This window comes from Microtus oregoni, unplaced genomic scaffold, assembly GCF_018167655.1.
Source record: "Microtus oregoni isolate MIOR12 unplaced genomic scaffold, Mior012 000020F_ref0000438, whole genome shotgun sequence".
NCBI classification, from domain to species: domain Eukaryota; kingdom Metazoa; phylum Chordata; class Mammalia; order Rodentia; family Cricetidae; genus Microtus; species Microtus oregoni.
Window position 1 is genome coordinate 17,991,508 of NW_024543079.1, and position 7,457 is coordinate 17,998,964.

General features: G+C 46.5%; 1 non-coding gene across 1 annotated transcript; it reads right to left on the reverse strand.

Annotated features, from left to right (window-relative positions):
- Positions 1 to 4,694: 4,694 nt before the first annotated feature.
- Trnak-cuu lies at positions 4,695 to 4,767 on the reverse strand. The gene has a single exon. It is a non-coding gene; the product is annotated as a tRNA-Lys (tRNA).
- Between the last annotated feature and the right edge of the window lie 2,690 nt (positions 4,768 to 7,457).

Consider the following 7,457-nt stretch of genomic DNA (forward strand, 5'->3'; position numbering starts at 1 on the left):
CGGACCTCTGGAAGAGCAGCCAGTGCTCTTATCCTCTGAGCCATCTCTCCAGCCTTTGTCTTTTTTTTTTTTTTTTTTTTTTACACAGGGCCTCTTTATGTGGTCTTGGCTGGCCTGGAGCTGACTTTGTAGACCAGTCTGACTTTGAAGTCACAGAGATCTGCCTGCCTCTGCCTCCCAAGTGCTATGTTTAAGGTTCGTGCCACCATGTCCAGCTCCTTTGTGCGTTTTAAATTTTGAAATTTTTAAATGTATATTTATCCCACTAAATAATCATATGAGTGTCAAGTTAAACAGAGGAGGAGGAATTCCTGGTGGGTACAATTGGATGACGTTGTCTAGGGAGGAGGAACCTAGGAGTCATGTGCTGGGCAGTCCCCTAAGGAATGACGGAGTGCACCTGCCTACTCAAGGTGGGGCGAGTATCAGGGATGGTTGCCAGGCAGGCTCACCTCACAGTTCCCATGATGAGTCTGGCAGGATTGTACTAACAGCAGATCCAGAGCCATTGCCTGCCTGTGAGGAGCCTACAGCCCAGAGTGCTGCACACAGAACACATCCCAGGAATGGCTGACACCCCGTTCACGTGGCCTTTCGCCTCTGACTCTGAGAATCGTCATCTTGTATCGCTTATGTTCCCAAAGGCTGGAAACTCAACCTATTGTTCCTTGAGTGCAAGGCCTACGTGTTAGATCTACAAAGAATGTTCTCAAAATAAATACCACAACCAGGGCTGTGACCGGGATTTAGTTCTGTTTTTTATAGACTTGCAAGAATAATATTAATAGGTTTCAAACACTGGAGGCTAAATGTGCAGCGTTCCTTCAGAAGCTCCTTGACAGTGCTGCAGCAGACCCGAGCAACCAGCCACGGCACCTTCGCTCTGAGCTCATGGCTTGTTCAGAATCCTCCAGGCATGCAGGGTGCTAGGGTGCTGGTGGTGCACACCTTTGATCCCAGCACTCGGGGGACAGAGGCAGGTGGATCTCTGTAATTTCGAGGACAGCCTGTTCTACAAAGAAAGTTCTAGGACAGCCAGTGCTATATAGAGAAACTCTGTTTTGGGAAGGAATAAGAAAGAATCCTCAGCTCACCTGGAGGCTGCAGGCTGCAACTGTCACCTCAAGTTGACCTATAAGGTAACAATCCTGTGCCTCCACGGTGGCAGGGTGTTGTCTGTGAGCTTCTTAACCCTGAGGCCTAGCATCATGCCTGCCACATGGAAGACTCTGTAAGTACTTACTCAAAGGACACATATCCCTCCTAGAAAAGACAAAAACAGTTACAGAACTTAAATATTCACCCATACTTAAAGGAAGGGTTGGTTGGGTTATCGGAGGTGAGTCCCAGACTCTGACATCACACTGGTTTCTAAATCTCTGAGCTGGGTTTTCCACAGCCAGCGGTTCCACAGGCTTGTCCCCAGCCCGACATGCATTAGTCACAGTGAGACATGTAAAAAGGGAGGTCACTGCCACATTCCCACCTCTGTGACTTAAGATGGACTTAGACCGGTATGGCTGTGTGACAAGGGAGGAATGGACCTCAACGTTGAGAGCTGTGGCCGCCAGGGCAATCTGGGGAACTCAGCATGGCAGGTGAGTAACAAGAGGCTTTGAAGATGTCTGAGTCGCAGGAGGCAAGTGTCCGCAGGAGAGCACAAAGCCAGGCAAGGTGTTACATGTCTTTAATCGCAGCACTCGGGAGACAGCGGCATGTGGATCACCGAGTTTGAGGCCAGCCTGGAGGTTGATGCCTAGAGAAGATCATTGCATTGACACACATGTGCTAGCCAAACCACTTGAGTTGTACACGTGTCCTGCAGGCAGAGCGTCGGTGGAAAGAACATTGGAGATACCTCTAGGAAGAGGCAATGGAGAAAATGGAGTTGGGGACAACTGCCTGTCACTATTCTGAAGTAGCAACAGCAAGATGGATAGTTTCCTTGAATCAGGATGGCTATTTCTCTACTGGCCGGGTTAGTCACAAGCTTTACAGAGTTGTATCATATAAAGCTAATTTTGGAAGCATTCCTAAAGCTGATCACGGTAGTACATGCATTTGGTACAATAAAGTACAATGATTTCCTTGGGTTGGAGACCATCTTGCATATTGGGCTATACAGTGAATCCCAGGCCAGCCAGATACAAAGCAAGACTGTCTCAAAATAAGTAAACATGGAGGATGGGAGGGGTGCTGTGAAATGCTGTTCTCTGGATAGCACATGGCTGTTACACACATAAATCCACGGTATCTATGGTTGCCTGTACGCATTCAAGCCAGTTACAGTTCCAGTATGGATCATGGCGTGACCTACCCGAGGCCCTACCCTAGCTGAGGAGCCATTGGCAATTGTTGCAAGGTAACTCCTCTCCCACCTCTGCTCCTTCTTCCCTCTTTGCATCCCTCCCTGACAGGGCATCACTATGTAGCCCTGGCTAGCCTGGAACTCATTATGTAGACGAGAATAGCTAGCATAGGACTCATAGAGATCCACCTGCCTCTGGCTTCCAAGTGCTGGGATTAAAGGTGTGCACCACCATGCCCAGTCTGAGAGCCACTTGTACTTGGAAAAGCCTTTTAGCAAACTTGAGACCCTTCTAAAATGAACGGTATGTGGACATCTTTCTAAACTTTAAGCTTTTAAACTCAAGACATGGTCGGGGTTGGGGAGTATATTATGAACATCTACAGACAGCTGAAGATTGACATTTTTAGCTGATATTGGAATTTCCAATGAAAATCTAGGTTCTTCAGCTGGAGTCTGAATGATGTAGGAAGGTTAAACTTGGTAGGGTTTATTCCTATGGACTGGTGGGCTGGTGGCTCATGGGGTGGTGGAGTTTTCACTCTCGAGTATGAAGTATGTGACTAGTGCTTAAGAGACCATGTGGTCACTGTGGCCATGGTTTCCCGACGCTGACCGCTCTATGTGTCAGCCCGCTTCTTTCAGTTTGTTTTGAGACGATACCTTCAAGTGAGATATTTGGTGATCAAGTGAAGGTGGTGTGTCTAATGGTGGCCTCCAAGCCTTCTTTCTCAAGATTTTACAGACGAAGAAATTGAAGACAGAGCTTAAGTTTCATGCCCAAGGTAAGAAATGAAAGTCAGATTAGAAGTCAGGCAGTCTAGTTCGAGTCTATGCCCTTAACTGCTAGTGTGTGTGTGTGTGTGTGTGTGTGTGTGTGTGTGTGAGAGAGAGAGGGGGGGGGGATCGCGGCTGGGGAAGGAGGGAGGGAGGGAAGGGGGCAGCTCCTCTTTCCCTCTGTGGTAGCTATCCCAGTTTTCTCCTGATTCCAGGAGGAAGGAGGGACCAGGTCGAGCCACAGACCCTGCATTTCACTCCGGAAGCTGGCATATCAAGCAGGTTTGGGACTGCCCAGCTACAGAGAAGTCTAAAAAAAAAGCTTTCAACCAGAGAGGGCCTGAGGCTCCACTGAGAGCTAGGCCCCTGCAGCACAGGGGTGGGGTGCCTTAATGCAGAGCCATCCAAGTGTCATGTGCAAAACTGCAGGGCTCTGGGTTGCATCCCGAACAATGATTCAAGGACACCCAGTTGAATTTTAAATAAAATATCAAATCTGCTTACTAATAGTGTCTTTAAATTTTAAAGCAAATCTGATGTGCCCATTTAAAAAGTTGATCAGTTTTGCTTATAAAATTGCATTTCATTGTTCCCTTAGTGAGGTGACCAAAATTCTTTTTTCTTTTTTTCTTTTTTTTTTTTTTTTTTTGATTTTTCGAGACAAGGTTTCTATGTGGTTTTGGAGCCTGTCCTGGAACTAGCTCTTGTAGACCAGGCTGGTCTCGAACTCACAGAGATCCACCTGCCTCTGCCTCCCGAGTGCTGGGATTAAAGGCGTGCGCCACCATCGCCCGGCCCAAAATTCTTCATATCTAAACTTCACTTAGCAATTTTTGCTATAATCACAAACTATAGAAATGAGCCCTGAAAGCAGTCTAGCAGTCTGTACTTCTAAGGGTATTGCCTGGCTGTGGAAATCAGCCTTAGGCACACTTGGCAAGCTCTCTTTCCTCGTTACATCATTTCAGATAATGAGGTTCTGAGGGATCCAGTCTGGTGAAATGCTGGTTTCCTCCTGACTGGCGCCCAAACTGGAGCGCTGACAGGGATGATGCCTAACTCACCCTCCACCTGCTGGTTGGCATGTTCCCGGAGTATCAGTCATCTAGTACATCCTCATTCCAGAAATACTGTAAGACAGTGGGGTATGCAGTGTCTAAGAACTACTCAGGACCCAGTAGTTCACTTTCTAGGAGACAGCAACTGAGCCCAACAGGACAGACGTAACAATAGGCAGGAGACAACACTGCTTTCTTTTTTGAAAATAATTTATTCAAAGTTATTTGATGTGCACTGAAGGTGTCAGATTTCCTGAAACTGGAGCTGCCATTCGGGTGCTAGGAAATGAACCGGGGTCCTCTGAAAGCACAGCCAGTGCTCTTACCATCTGAGCCATCTCTCCAGCCCCAACATCATTGCTTTCTAACAGAACTTCAATGTGACTTCTTTCTGAAGTTAAGAAGTCCGGAGGAATCACAAGGCCCAGTGAGGGAAGACTGTCCAGGCAAATGACTACAGTGTCCATGTAATTATTTCGGGGCATAAGCTAGCTGAGCAGGCGGCCGGGGTGCTGGGGACGCAGCCCCGCCACCCTTATTACTTCATATGGCGCCCAACGTGGGGCTCGAACCCACGACCCTGGGATTAAGAGTCCCATGCTCTACCGACTGAGCTAGCCGGGCAGGCGGCCGGGGTGCTGGGGACGCAGCCCCGCCGCCCTTATTACTTCAAATGACCAACAGGGACAGGGGCAGAACAGCAGCCCCGCCCCCACTCACTATGGCTCTTACACTTTATTTTTTTACATTTTTTATTGATATTCTCCCCCAAGGTCCCCATGCTCCCAATTTACTCAGGAGATCTTGTCTTTTTCTACTTTCTACTTCCCATGTAGATTAGCTCTATCTAAGTCTTAGTGTCCGCATTGTTGTCTAAGTTCGCTGGGGTTGTGATTTGTAGCCTGGATTTCTTTCTTTCTTTTTTTTTTTTTTTGAGACAGGGTTTCTCTGTGGTTTTGGAGCCTGTCCTGGCACTCTTTGTAGACCAGGTTGGTCTCGAACTCACAGAGATCCACCTGCCTCTGCCTCCCAAGTGCTGGGATTAAAGGCGTGCACCACCACCATCCGGCCCCTGGATTTATGTTTAAAAACAGTCAGATGCTTTTTTGTGGGTCTGAGTCACTTACCTACGTTAAGAACCTCTTTTAACATTCCTGATTAGTTTAGCTGGGCATTTGTTAATGTTTTCTCTGCTTTTGTTTTCTTTTTTTTTTTAAAAAAAAATTTATTCCTTTAATCCCATTTTATTATTCATTTAATTTTCCTTTCACTTGACTCTTCTGGTTTCCTGTATTGGCTTCAAATTAGAACAAAATTTATTTATGGTCAAGAAAAGCATGAGAATCCTTTAATTGTATTATATCTAGGTACTGCCCTACCTGGAGTGTCAGTAGCCCATACGGGGCTGTAAGGACCCGTCCCTTTGGGAGAGATATTGAAAGCTGTTATTGAGAATTCTGTGGGGAGCTGAAGATATTTGGGACCTCCATTTTTTTGCCACTAGGTCTCTGTCCAATTAAGGTGAAAGACATCCAGTCATTGCCAGAAGTGTTAGGAAAGAATACAATATTCCAGAAAGCATTAAGGTAGAAGGAATTATTTGGCCATTGGAGTCTTGCTGATGCCCATAATCCAAGAGTTGGAGAGCAATTGTCTAGAATACGAGTTAAAAATAGAATAGAAAGCTGGGCGATGGTGGCGCACGCCTTTAATCCCAGCACTCGGGAGGCAGAGGCAGGTGGATCTCTGTGAGTTCGAGACCAGCCTGGTCTACAGAGCTAGTTCCAGGACAGGCTCCAAAGCCACAGAGAAACTCTGTCTCGAAAAACCAAAAAAAAAAAAAAAAAAAAAAAAAAGAATAGAAAGCCCCACTAACAAGGAGAAAAGTACTGAAGTACTGGTCCTACTGGGTGCTGCAAGATTTACCCAAAGCTCTGTAATATTGGATATGATCAATGTCAAAGGCCAACTGGGGCCAAAGGTTTTCTCATTTTAGAGACAACATTTGGATCTGGTCCACAAGTCCATCAGTCTTTGGGAGCAGTAAGCCCTTCAGTGTCCCGTTTTGTCACACTGAGGGTAAGAGGTCTTAGAGGGTATCTGGGTCGTTTCTTTTCTGGTGACCAATCTGACATAGCATTTGTCAGCTTATTTCTCCTAGTGAAGGAGCTGGCAGATCTCAGTGAGTCCTCACACCCTTGTTCTCTCTCCCCAGCTGTGGGCTCTCTGTTCTCCCTCTTCCTCTCTAGATTCCAGCTGCACAAAGCAGAACTTGTATATAGCAGATGGTCCTGGGCACCAATGATAATTTTTATAATTTTCTTATAATCTCAGGAGTAGAGTAAGAAAGTAATCTGTCCTGGAGATAATTCCTCCAGGACAGAATAAGAATACTTCTGCAGAGTCTCTCAAAGGCACCCTAGGAAAAGACGGGTTTTCATTAGGTCCTGGGTCAACAGTTGCCACCTTGATTCCTGGGTTTCACTGATCATTAGTCCCTCAAGAACAGACAATCAAGTGTCACCACTGCTGTGTGACAATCCCACTCTGGAGAACCCACCATAGATGTTTCCAGTATTGTAAGGAAGTTAGAATTATTTTGTGTAATTCATAAGCATATCATATAGGCCCTAGGGTTTATTCTAGTCCTCTCAGTTCAGATCTGTCCATCAGAATGCTGACATTCCAATGAAGCCCATTATTTTGGGTGAGATGCTGAAAACACTATTTCAGTACCATTCAAAGAAAATTCTGCCAGGCATGCCACACCCTTTAATCCCAGCACTCAGGAGACAGGGGCAGGTGGATCTCTTGAGTTCGAGGACAGCCTGATCTACAGATAAGTTCCAGGGCAGCCAGGAGCACATAAGTCTCACTGCCACCACCAGCCTTTAGGGCCTTCATCCTTGCTGTTCCACTAGCCACTCCCTGCGCTTTGCTGCTCTCCTGGCATCTGCCACCATCTACTCACCTGCTGGTTCCCTTCACCGGATGTTAAAAGCCTGCAGCGGCACTGCCCTATCTCAGGCTGCATTCACTCCTTGTACCCAGCATGCACTGGGTCACAGGACTGGCATAATAATTACAGGACACTCTGCAATTAACCAGATTTACTTTCCATAATAAACCTTGGACGAGCATTGTTTTTGAGTATTAGAAATTGATGCTAAAATAGGAAGAGTGTCCACCACTAGGCAGATCTGACCCTGTATCAGCCACATATATCATCAGCATGCTCTTCTACCTTTCCAGAAGCCACAGTGGTGCACGACGTAGCTCAGTGATGGCAAACCCAGCCTTTGATGAGTACAATA